This window comes from Pogona vitticeps, chromosome 6 (assembly GCF_051106095.1).
Source record: "Pogona vitticeps strain Pit_001003342236 chromosome 6, PviZW2.1, whole genome shotgun sequence".
NCBI classification, from domain to species: domain Eukaryota; kingdom Metazoa; phylum Chordata; class Lepidosauria; order Squamata; family Agamidae; genus Pogona; species Pogona vitticeps.
The window spans coordinates 50,158,069-50,171,152 of NC_135788.1; the positions used below are offsets into that span (position 1 = coordinate 50,158,069).

The following is a 13,084-nucleotide window of genomic DNA, read 5'->3' on the forward strand; positions in this document are numbered from 1 at the left end:
AATGAGGGTTACTGGTCCTGCTGATGAGTGGAGCTGCAGAGACAGGATCCTTTCACTCCCCACAGTGGGTGGAACAATGCATCTCAGGAGAGTGTTTCTGACTGCAAAGCCAACACGATATTCCCTGGTCTCATTCGATGGTTTTCCCTGCCAGAAGAATGAGAAGTTTTTTTCTTTGACAGATCCCGAGTCTGGCAGTCTTGTCTCTTGCAGGGCAACAATGTCCATCTGCAGTCTACTCAGTTCCATGTCAATGACAGCTGTCTTGCGCACATCGTCTATTTCTTGCAGGTCGTTAGGAAAGCCGTAGTCAGGAAAGCCAGGGGTCATTGTCCGTACATTCCAGGTGCCCAGCTTTAGGGCAGAAGTTTTCTTATGATTGTTGCGTCACATCATAGTCACCAAATTCTTCACACTGAAAACAGTTCACAAGCTCATCTAAGTGTTGCCTGGTTAGTCAGCAAGTAACAAGATACCAAGGTATGCAAAATGGCATGCAATTCTGTGAGGGGCAATTAATATTTACATCTCCTCTCTGTTCACAGCACATTTTTCCACATTGTGCCTGTCAGGAACTGGCCACTCATCACTTGAAACCTTCCCACCCCAATATCCACCCATTATAGTCTTCAGAGTTACCACCAAAATTCAGCCCCTGCCATTAAGGTTCTTCCTGCTCTCTGTGCATCATGAAGCCCTGCCGACCTGCAGGGCAGAGCTTCTCCTCTCCTTTACATATATTTCATAGATGGAGGAGCTGTAGCTCTGGCAAGGGGAGGTCCCAAAGGCCCTTTTCTTTCCTTGGCCAATTTTTAGCAGTGTGCGTGTATCAGTGTTATCAGTGCTGCATTATTTGGCAATAGTGTTTTTTGCAATACTGGTGATGAACTGTACATATGATGCCCATAAAAACAACCTTGGGAGGGATGCTTATACAACTATGGCTGCAACACACATAAAGCCAAGGCACTGGTGTTGACACTAACCTAGCAAGACAATTGTGTTCAGTGCTCAATTTGACCATCATCACGTCCTGTTTGTTTACAGGACTTTTGACTATCTAGCCAATGGTTCAAGGTGGTGAACAAGAAGACATGTAATATAGCAGCCACTCTCAATAGAACCAATGCCGACTTATTAAAAGACAGAAGGGTAAAACAATTTACTACATTCTGTTGCATCATAAGCCACCAGAGCCAAGTCCCAACAGATGGATTTCACCTTTCTCAAGGTCTGGGTTTAAGTACATTTTCAAAGGACACCCACTCCAAAAAGTAGGGGCTACCACTTGGAATTCCCCATTTTATTTCTCACACAGAGAGAGCTGTAACCAGGGGGAGACAAGTGAGGCATTTGCCTCAAGTGAACAAGACTGTGGGGTACAGAAAAAGTATCCCAAATGATCTCTAGTTACAGGTGACACAGAATCCTCATGTAAGCAGCTCCACTGGCTGCTGGTCCATTTCCCGGCACCATTCAACGTGCGAATTACGAATGCCCCTACTTACGAACAGCTCCGGTCACAACATTTTGTTTCAACTTGTGAACGGAGCTTCCACTTACGAACAAAAAAAAAGGCAGGGAAAAAGGTGGGTAATTCAAATTTCTAACTGTAGGTGGTAACGAGGCTGCTTTGTACTGTAGCTCTTTGACTTACAGCAGTTAGAGATAGTGTCGTCGGAGGAGGCGGCTTGGGGCTGCCTCCTTCTGCTTCGAAGTGTGTGTGTGTGTCTGCAGGGAGGTAAGTTGCTGTTTTCTCCTTTTAAAAACTGTTCTAGGTTTTTTTTGGCTGGGGCGGGTATGTTTCTGTGCTGTGTTGTTGGTGGCTTTGCTGTTTATTTTTGGAGGTTTTTTGCCCCAGCAACAGAGCTGGCTTTGCTGTTTGTTTTTGGAGCTCTTTTTTCTTCTTCTTAAAACCCCCAACGCCTCCCAACTGGGCTTGCTGTGTTCCTTTTATTTTTTTGGTGATTTTTTTCCTTTGGCCGGAATGGATTAATCGGTTTTCAATGCATTTCTGTGGGAAATGGTGCTTTGATTTACGAACGTTTCGACTTACAAACACCATTCCAATACAGATTAAGTTTGTAAGCCGAGGCACCACTTTGCTGGTTTTAACCTATAAAAGCCTAAACAGCTTAGGTCCAACCTATCTCAAGAACTACATCTCCTCTTATAAGCCTGTCCAGATATTAAGATCACCAGGATAGGCCTTTCTCTCGGTCTCACCACCTTTACAGGTGTGTTTATTGGAGAGGGTCTTCGCTGTTGCTCCTCCCAGACTCTGGAGCTGCCACCCATGGAAGGGTATGCTGGCCTCATCTTTGCTGTCCATCCACAAGTACAAGGTGGATTTTGAAGGGGCAGAAGAACTAGAGACCAAATTGCTAACATGCGCTGTATTATGGAGAAAGCCAGAGAGTTCCAGAAAAACATCTACTTCTGCTTCATTGACTATGCAAAAGCATGGCAGAAAGTGAGGAGGAATTAAAGAACCTCTTAATGAGGGAGAAAAAGGAGAGTGCAAAAAATGGTCTGAAACTCAACATCAAAAAAAAGGAAGAGCATGGCCACTGGTCCCATCACCTCCTGGCAAATAGAAGGGGAACAGAAGACGGCAGTGACAGATTTCACTTTCTTGGGCTCCATGATCACTGCAGATGGAGACAGCAGCCACAAAATTCAAAGATGCCTGCCTCTTGGGAGGAAAGCGATGATAAACCTAGACAGCACCTTAAAAAGCCACCCTCCCCCCCTTAATTCAGTTTCACTTTTGCTTGCCTGCCACGCGCGCACACACACACACACACCTCCCTCCCTCCACTTTGTACATTTAAATAAGCTTGACAAAGTCCTAGGTCTCTCGCACCTTTCTTTCTTCCCTCCTTTCCTTGCTTGCTCCTTTCCCTCCTGCTGCTTGTTTGCAGTCATTTCTGGAGGAAGCAGTCATTCAGAAGCCCCGGATTGGCTGATTGCCCGGGGCTAATCCCCAGCTGCATCCAATTAGGCTTATCTCTCCGATCTCTCTAACAGAACGGAGCATTTAGGAGCTCCCTGCTACAAGGAAGGAAGTAACAGGGCGAGGTGGTTTACAATTAAAGCTTTGGCTGCAGAGGGTAGGGTGGGGTGGGTGGGTGGGGGGGGGTGGGAGGGAGGGGGGTAGCAGCCAGCTCATTACCCCCAGGATTTTCACTTTTACCCCATTTGGGGTAATTTACCCCTGTTCCCCGACCCATGTTCTAGCCTTATCTTCCACACTTCTTCTTTTAATGATCTTTGTCCCCAGAACATCAGAATTCCACAAGCCTCTAGCTTGTGGTATCAAACCCATTTAAGTAGTTTCATCATCAACATCCACTGAATAAAAAAAGTCATAAAATACATTTACATTATAAAATGGTTATCCCTCATTATGATGTACAGTAGGGCCCCTTGTCATGATATGAGAATGTGGAGGGTACTGGACATGCCAGTAAAAAGTAAATAAGTCTGGTTTTAACATCAACACAGGTAAGACATATCATCTGGAAGACAGAAGGGAGGCAGGCAGCATTCAGGGATACAAACTCCCACACACACACACTGGTCAATCAATGAAGTGAAACCATCTGGGGATTTGGGGGGGACGCAAGAGGAAAAGTACCAACTGGAATAGTCTAAGTTTGTAACCTTGTGGTTAGTACTGTAGTTGTTAATTGGGGAGGGTGTGATATAAGGACATTAAAGGGTGAGGAAGGGAAATCCCCAAATTCATTCTGACACACACATATGGGTTTGCTAATACCTGACTCTAGCATCTAAGTAACTTAAAACTGGGAGTTATGTTTATGAATATTAAATGTAGTGCAGTAAGCATTTTTTATATTGTTGGGGAATTTATTCTGTATAAGCCATTAAACGTCTGTCTATTGAATGCCTTGATATTTTGCCTAAAGAAAAGAGGTTACCTACCTGTAACTCTGGTTGTTCGAGTGGTCCTTTGTGAATTCATACTAATGGGTTAATCTGCCCCTGAGCAGGGCAGTTTTCGGAAACTTCCACAGCTTTAAGCACTTAGTGCTGGGACCTCCCCTACACCTGGCTATATAACTCCGCCCCCAGCCCAGTGCTTCAGTTCTTAAGGAATCAACTGCTGCTACCCAATATGCCATGGCACAGTGACGGACAGTGGGGAGGAGGGCAGGACATGTGAATTCACAGAGGACTACTCAAAGAACCAGAGTTACAGGTAGGCAAACTCTTTTCTCCTTTGTATCCTCTGTGAATACATACTAATGAGTGACTGGCAAGCTGACCAACCAGGAGGAGGGACATCACGAAAGTGCAGAAGCCAGGACAGCTCACCCTACTGCAGCCTGAACCTTAAGCTGGGCAACCAGGTGGTAGGGAGAGATGAAGGGAGATGGAGTGGCACACGTGACAGTGTGGCAGAAGCCTGTGCTGCAGGGTCAGAAGACCAAGCAGTCATAAGATAGAATCCACGCGACGGAGTGAGCTCCCGTTGCTTTGTCCCAGCTCCTGCCAACCTAGCAGTTCAAAAACATGCAAATGCAAGTAGATAAATAGGGACCACCTTGGTGGGAAGGTAACAGCGTTCTGTGTCTAAGTTGCACTGGCCATGTGACCACGGAAGATTGTCTTCAGACGAACGCTGGCTCTATGGCTTGGAAACGGGGATGAGCACCGCCCTCTAGAGTCGAACACAAATGGACAAAAATTGTCAAGGGGAACCTTTACCTTTACCTTACTTGTTTGAATCCTTTTAAGTCATTGAATGCTTACCTTTTTTACCTCTAAATGTTGCCCTTAATGATGTAAATCACTCTGCATCCTTTTTAAGAAGAAAGGAGGAGCAGAAAATAAACAAATATTTTACAAAAATAAAAAAAAAATCAGATGACCCATCATCAAAATCAGTTTATTTTTTCCCTAACAGCCGAAACTCAATTGTCAAAGAAGCATGGCTGTTCGACAAGCCCTCTTCACACCCAGGAATTGTCTACTATCCTTGACCCCCCTTTGTAGACTATCTTGAAGGAACTGGGAACACATGCAAAGTCAATTAATTCATATCATGTTCTTTAAAATATGTAAACCACAATATGTGACTGTTTCATATTTTCCTTTATTTTAAAGAATTACTATGCACAGCAAAAAAAAATCATTAGCAAATCTGGAACTGTGGATGTGTATTATTACACAAGGGACAGAGAGTATGCATAGTTCTTTTTTCAGCACACAAGAGTTTGAAACTGGGTTATGCATAAAAATTTGAAATCTCACCCAAAAGAAGTCTCAGGACAACTTAGAAGCATAATATTAGTATAATTAAAGAATTATAGATATAGCATAGTATAATAATAAGAAGAAAATATTACAATATAAAACACCATAAACCCACAGCAACAGTGGAAAAAGACAGAGAGATGAGCAGAAATTACTAAGTGAAGCATACGAGAATTCAAATGATCGGGCTCACTGCTTAGTATCAAAAAGGAAAAAGGCAAGTGAGTGAAAAATGGCTTTAAAATCTGAGTAAATTGCCTTTTCTTTGAAGGTGGGAGATTTTAACCCCTGCTTTAATTTTTAGCTGCTGTTTAAACTTATGTCACTACAACTAAAAATCTTGCCAGTCCAGAAAAAAAGTGAAAAAAATCTCATCTGTGATTTTATTCCCCCTTTCCAGCTTGCCCCTTTTGAAATTTTGGAGAGAAAGAAACAGCCGTATGAATTTTTGAAAACTCCATTCACATCCACTCTAGAAAAATATTTATCTTCCTTGGACCAGTCACAGCTTCTCAGGCTGACCTAAAGCAAAGCAAAGTGTGTTGCTTATACACCACCGCATAGCGGTCAAAGCCCTCTCTGGGTGGATTACAATTTATTTATACAGATTGCCACCCCTCCCTCCCAAGCTAGATATTCATTTTACCAACTTCAGAAGGATGGGTCAACCTTGAGCCTACTACCTGAGCCTGATGCAATCAAACTCAGGTTGTGAGTAGTCTTGACTGCAGTACTACAGTTTAACCACTGTGCCACGAGGCTCCTTCATAGCCTCTGTGACCTAAATCACAGAGCTGTTATAAGGATAAAAAGGACAGAATAAGAGTCATTTGTGAGAGAGGGTGATATAAAAAATAGAATGAAATAAATTGTACTTTAGTATGTTTATACGAAATATATTTCAGTGTATATTTAACTCAATTTTAGTAAAGTATGCAACATTCCTATATGCTGAGAATTGGATTTTAGTGATTCAGAGTGTCAATGTACATTTGAGACAAAAAAGTATATTGCAAAGTAAAAAAGCAAATTCCCTGATATTATGGTTTTAAGCTGTTTCTTTTCTTTTCTTCTTCTCTTTTTTGGCTTTACTTTCTGTGGATTCATGGGAATTCTTAAAATGTTTGAAAGTCCTCCAGATTTTTAATTTTGTTTTAGAAGTGGGATGGCAAAGAGAGAGGATCAGGTAGTGAGAGACTGCTATCCTCATATGCCCCTTAACAATCTGATTTATTCCACTAGAACTACTTCTGGGTAATTGGGTTGAATCTCTTGCAACCTAAATCTCATAACTCCACAGCCCTAAAAGACTACACATAAATAAATAAATAAATAAATAAATAAATAAATAAATAAATAAATAAATAAATACATACATACATACATACATACATACATACATACATACATACATACATACATACATACATACATACATACAGCGGTGCCTCGACTTACGAACGTCCCTACTTACAAACATTTCAACTTACGAAGAGCTCCGGTCGCAACATTTTGCTTTGACTTGCGAATGGAACTTCCACTTATGAACAGAAAAAAGGCAGGGGAAAAAGGCGGGCAATTCAGATTTCTAACTGTAGGTGGTGACAAGGCTGCTTTGTACTGTAGCTCTTTTACTTTTGGCAGTTAGAGTGTGTTGTCGTCATCATAGGCTTGAGAGAGCCTCCTGCTTTGGAGTGTGTGTGTGTGTGTGTGTGTGTGTGTGTGTGTGTGTGTGTGTGTGTGTGTGTGTGTGTCTGCAGGGAAGTAAGCTGCTTGCTGTCTTCTCCTTTTAAAAAACTTCTGGGTGGGTTTTGGCTGGGGGGTATGTTTGTGTGCTGTGTTGTTGGTGGCTTTGCTGTTTATTTTTGGAGGGTTTTTTTCTTCTTCTTTAACCTCAGCAACAGAGCGCCTTCTGACCAGGCTTGCTGTATTCTTTTTATTTTTTTGGTGATTTTTTTTTTCTTCAGCCAGAACGGATCTATCCGTTTTCAATGCATTCCTATGGGAAATGGTGCTTCGACTTACAAACATTTCGACTTTACAAACACCATTCCAATACGGATTAAGTTCGTAAGTCGAGGCACCACTGTAGTAATTTTCCAATGGAGGGAAGTCCATGAACTTCACTTCCTAAATTCACCACTTTTTAATAATTTTTTCCACCTACTGCTATTTTCTTATTTTTCATCTTGTTGTCTTTCAATCTTTTGATATTACTCTTCCCTCAAGCCTGTGTTTGTTTTTCTCTTTTTCAAACAGGCACACGGCACTTGCCTTTCTGATCATCTCAGAGACAATCAGAATCCTCTCTTTTCCTCCATTTGCATGCACACTCTTCCAGAAATTGTGTAAGCCATCTTGACCCTGACTTCCTCAGAGCAACAGGAGGATGTTTCTTTACTCATACAGTTAGCTGCTTTTTGTCAATGATTCAGTTACAGTGCCGTCATTCTCTTTCCTGCCCCCTCTACTTTGGCTAATGTTAGTTGAACATATTGTTGAAGATATTTACATGGTAATAGCCAAACTTATGTCAATTACTTTTGTTTTTAAAAGATACCACCATTTGTGTGCAAGTTCTTAAAAAATACTCCTGTTATACTAAAATATGGTACTGTAGAAATAAAATATTCTTAAAAGCAAGTATTTCTACTTTAAAAGAAGATCCATGAAGTGAACACACTTTACTCTGAAGTATTATTGGACTCTTCTAGAAGCAAAAATATGTTTTAAAACAAGGGACACACTTCCTGCATCCATATTTTCAACTGAAAACGCTTTTTAAAATTAATAATAAATCTGCTTTTTTAAAACTTTTTTTGCCACTATTGTAGAACCTCTAAAATTCAGCAGTGTGGTGGAGGTGAAGTACAAGTTCAGTCCCAATGAACTGTAGGAAGCAAACTAGCCCCATCACACCAAGAAGCTGCCCATCCCTGATTTATACCGAATGCTTTGGGATGCATTCAATGGTGCCTGTATTTTATTGTGTAGAGTCAATTACCATAGTGCATTATTTCATTTAATATACTATATCTGTAAAAAGATGTCATCATTCCTTTAGAGAGAGAGAGAGAGAGAGAGTCAGAGTCTATGGTGGTTCATTGTCCTGTCCTGCCCCCCACTCCAGTTGCTGCCTGTAGCGTTCTCTATTTATTTAATCTATGGTCTATGTTATGTAATATAATGGTTTATGAATATTAATGTTGCAGAGAGGCGGAGCCGAGACAGATGCTATAAGAGGTGGAGCCTGAGTCAGTATTTCAGTCAGAGTGTGAGATTAAGAGAGTTTTAAGTCAGTTAGAGCACTGGTTCTTAACCTTGGGTTACTCAGGAGTTTTGGACTGCAACTCCCAGAAGCCTTCACCACCAACTGTGCTGGCTGGGGTTTCTGGGAGTTGCAGTTCAAAAACATCCGAGTAACAAAGGTTAAGAACCACTGAGTTAGAGAAATGTAAGAGAGTGTGTAGAGATTGAGTTCAAGGGAGTGTGTGAAGATTAAGTCAAATAGAGAGTTAGAGAGAAATGTAAGAAAGGCAGGAGAGAAAAGCCAGACAGTGTAATAGAATGTTTAGTTTGGGAAATGTAGATGTGATTAACTACTGAAGATATTTCTGTAATCAATAAACCAAAGTTTTATTTTAAATAAATTGAAGTTTGGACCTGAATCTTTCTGAAATAATGGTGATTTAGAGATCACCTGGTGGCAGCGAGTGTAAAAGAAAAGAGTGTTTGCCTTCGTGTGCTCTGGGGCTTGAAGGTCAACCAAAGGGGCACGAGGGTGGACGTCACAGTGCCATTGTTAAAAATATTGTTTTTCTTGGCAACCACTTTTTTCAACTTGGGAAGCTACAGCGTATAAAGAGTACCTCAAGAATGAGCATAATTATTGGGTAGGTTTATTGTGGAGTAGACCACTGGTTCTTAACCTTGGGTTACTCAGGAGTTTTGGACTGCAACTCCCAGACGCCTTCACCACCAGCTGTGCTGACTGGGGTTTCTGGGAGTTGCAGCTCAAAAGCATCTGAGTAACAAAGGTTAAGAACCACTGGAGTAGACAGTGCTTTAAACCTTAAGAACCTTAAGAATAAATATGATTAGCTTCATACTCAAACCTAATGTTTGTGCACAGCCTGAAATTATCATAACTGGTCTGTTAAAAGCTACTTGGCTTAGACATGTTTGAGGAAAATAATGAGAGCTATCTCACTTAACCTTGCCTAAACAGATGCTTAACTAATGGAAGGGTCTAAGTATCATAGCAGATACTTCTACTTACATGAGTACACAAATTAGCTTCTTTTATTAGGTGACTGGTCTTCAGGACTTAAGCATGGATTCCTTTAAAGTTTGATTCCACAAATCTGAATAGATTGCTTTAGTCCCAGCTCTCTAACAGTAATGAGCTTTCAGCTCACATCATGGGCTGTCTCTAAGATCTGTTTCTGGATTCACATCCTTAGAAATGTAATGCATGGTGGCTACAGAACAACAACTTCTATGAGCTAAAACCAGAGCTCACAAGTAACTACTTACCACTAATGTACTTATGCGTAACTAGGTGATTTTGGGGGCTCGGAAGTGGTAAGATAATGTTACAAATTTACTTACAGTAAGAATTTAATAAATACAGTGGTGCCTTGCTAGACGATTGCCTCGCGGGACAAAAAACCTGCAAGACAATTGGTTTTTGCGATCATTATGGTGACTCACAAGACTTTTTTTTCTATGACCGTGCTTTGTAAGACTTTTTTTTAAGACTGATGCTTCGCAAGGCTTTTTTTTTGAGATCAATGCATAGGGAACTACGCAAGACGATTTTTTCACAAGATGACAATTTTCGCGGAACGAATTAAAATCATCTTGCAAGGCACCACTGTACACCTATTCTTTTAGGGAAACTACTAATATTTTCTAGTTATTTCCAAAATGTACTTTCAGAGATAATTTTAAGACATTCTGATAGGTATTTTTCAGGTTTACGTCATTTTCCTATCAATGTTAAGTGGCAAAGGAAGTATTCTTTGACTTTGTCTTTGCATATTGAGAAATGTTGCAAGGTGCAATATCAGGATTGGCCACTATTGAGTTATATAAAGAGTTGCTTTTGCTCAGTGAAGAGTTATTGTTTTAACTGGCACCCATAGCAGTAACTAAGTGTGTGTGTGGAGATCCTTGGGAGATAGTAAATTAATGTTTAAATTAACCTTTGAAGCTCTGTCTATACTTTAAAAAAAACCTGCTCCAGAATGGATAGCCACAAAGACAGCACTTTAATTTATATTGATTATAGTGACACTACCATTATGAAGATATTTATCTGATCTTTAGACATCAGTGTATTAAAAGCTAGAAAGCCTCATTATATTGTTGATGTAATTTGCAGTTTAATGAATAGTCTATAAATAGCCATGTGGTACAGCACCGAATGCTGCTAAAGATCTCCAAACACACACGCTTAGGTAACCAAAGCATTACTAATACTCATTCTCAGCGATGGGTTTCTGAGCTGCGTCAACTGATACAGATCCAGTGCAGCTGTCAGTTTCAGAAATTTATTGGCTAATGATGTGCTCTTAATGAAGGATTTATTAATTTACTTTCAACGGTATAATTCAAGTGGCAAATCAATTATGTCACCGAAGTATTCAAAATGATAGGAGAATTTTAGAGTGCATTGTTATGAAACATGCAATGAAATGAACCATAACTCCCTTTCTCCATGGTGAGTTAAAGCTGCCATTCTCAACCTTTTTTTGGCCATGGCCATTAACACAATATGAAAGAAATTTGGGCCAAATCAGGATTGTATAAGTTGCACAACAAACCTTATTAGGTGGTGTGTGAAGAATTATTTCCAGTCTGTAACCCCCTTCAAATGGGTCAGGGCTAATGGCTGAGTTAAAGCACTGAGACACAGTCCTCAGCATGGTGTAAAGCCTGTGATTAAGTGTGAAAAGATGCAAAATGATTCTGAAATGACATCCAACTTCCAGTTAAACATTTTGTTATACCTCTAAGGTGACACTTTTATTACCTACTACACTGCTGCCATTTTTTCCACTTGTCTTTGTTCTAGAGATACATGAGAATTTGCAAACATTCACACACTACATATTTGGGGTGGGAATGTGGTAAGGCACTGAATGCTGGTGAAAATCTCCAAGCATACACATTTAGGTAACCAAAGCATTACTAATACACATTCTCAGAGATGATTGTTTTTTGAAAAATAATTAAATCTAGGAGAATTCAAAACTGATAGATTTAGTACAGGACCTTGAATGTTTAATACTTAAAATCCTGGGGTTTTGAAAGCCAGTTTATTCAACCACATTTTTTCTTAATTAGAATAATCACCTACAGTGGTGCCTTGCTAGACAGTTACCCCGCATGACAGTTTTTTTGCTAGACATTGGCTTTTTGCGATGGCTATAGCGATTCGCAAAACAGTGATTCCTATGGGGGAATTTCGCTGGACAATCTTTGGTCCCTGCTTCGCAAACCAATTTTCACTAGACGATGATTTTGACAGCTCCCTCCGCACTCGCAGAACAGGTGTTTTCGGGACCTAAGCTTCGCAAGACACGATTTAAACAGCGGATCAGCGGTTCGCAAAGCGGCTTTCCTATGGCCGATCTTCGCTAGACAATGACGATTCTTCCCCATTGGAACACATTAAACAGGTTTCAATGCATTCCAATGGGGAAATGCTTTTCCCTAGACAATGATTTCAAGCTGGGCTAGTGCGCACTGTGAGGAATTTCATTTGAGATTATTTTTGAAGGGCTTGCCAAAATTCATAAATATTTTCATATTCATAATCAAAAGAATCTGAGCTTCAAAAATTTGAGAACAGAAGTGAAACAGAGATTTTCTCGTATATTTCCTTCTCTTTTGCCCTGAAGTGATGTCTTGCTTTGGGCTCAGTTAGATATATGCCATTTACTAGCTTTTGACAAAGCAGGTGTTTTGGTTAAAGGCCAAGAGAAGGTCATTGCAAGGTCCTTGTTCTATCACATGGTTATGATGATAGAAATCACTGCAGCAAAAAAGAAAAATCCCCGATTAAATGTGTGTTAAAGAACTGTCATGTCTGATTCTTCCAGTCCACCCATACTGGTACTCATAATGCAAAGATATTGGGGGTGGGTGGGAATATGAGTTTTGATACAGGTGCACCTGAATTTATAAGTTAGTTTGAAGTTATGAGCTAACACAACTACATGTAATTTCTTAAGCTGAAAAATTAGAAGAAAAAAGAAATCCAAAAGGCCAGCTGTTTCTTGACTAGGACAACTTCAACTTATCATCAACTACTAAAGGGCGAATATCCCAAAAACCAGCATTTTCCTCCTAAAGTATGGTGAAAAATACATTGTGTCTTCCATTAAGTATCCATTAAAGGTCAATAAAAAGAGGGCTATTTTTCCCAAGATGGCAGCAGGATGGCACCTTTGGAACATATGGCACATGATTTTTGTGACCAAGTTGTCTCCTGTACTGTCTCACCAACAACACATACAACATGTAGGATTCCCCCACCCCACCCGATCCTACATAGCTGTTGCGGTTTGTGGAAGACTCAGCATTTGCCCATGGGGAGATTCTTCCTGGCCATGCATTCTTACTGCCAGTGCTCATGAAACAAGAAGTCTCAATGCTATCCCTCCACTCCATTTCTTGCTGCAACTTTCATAATGGACTCAACTTCACACTTCCAAGTTCTGTCCACTCACTCCTGGGTTTTTTTGGCTCAATGTACATACAAAAACCTTCAGGATAAGCCAGTGAATCTTGG

The 13,084-nt window shown here is 40.5% G+C and overlaps 1 protein-coding gene across 3 annotated transcripts in view; it reads right to left on the minus strand.

Annotated features, from left to right (window-relative positions):
- The window catches only part of CPNE4 (copine 4), a 262,001-nt gene that overhangs the window by 110,837 nt on the left and 138,080 nt on the right, over positions 1-13,084 (minus strand). The gene's annotated exons all lie outside the window — the stretch shown is intronic.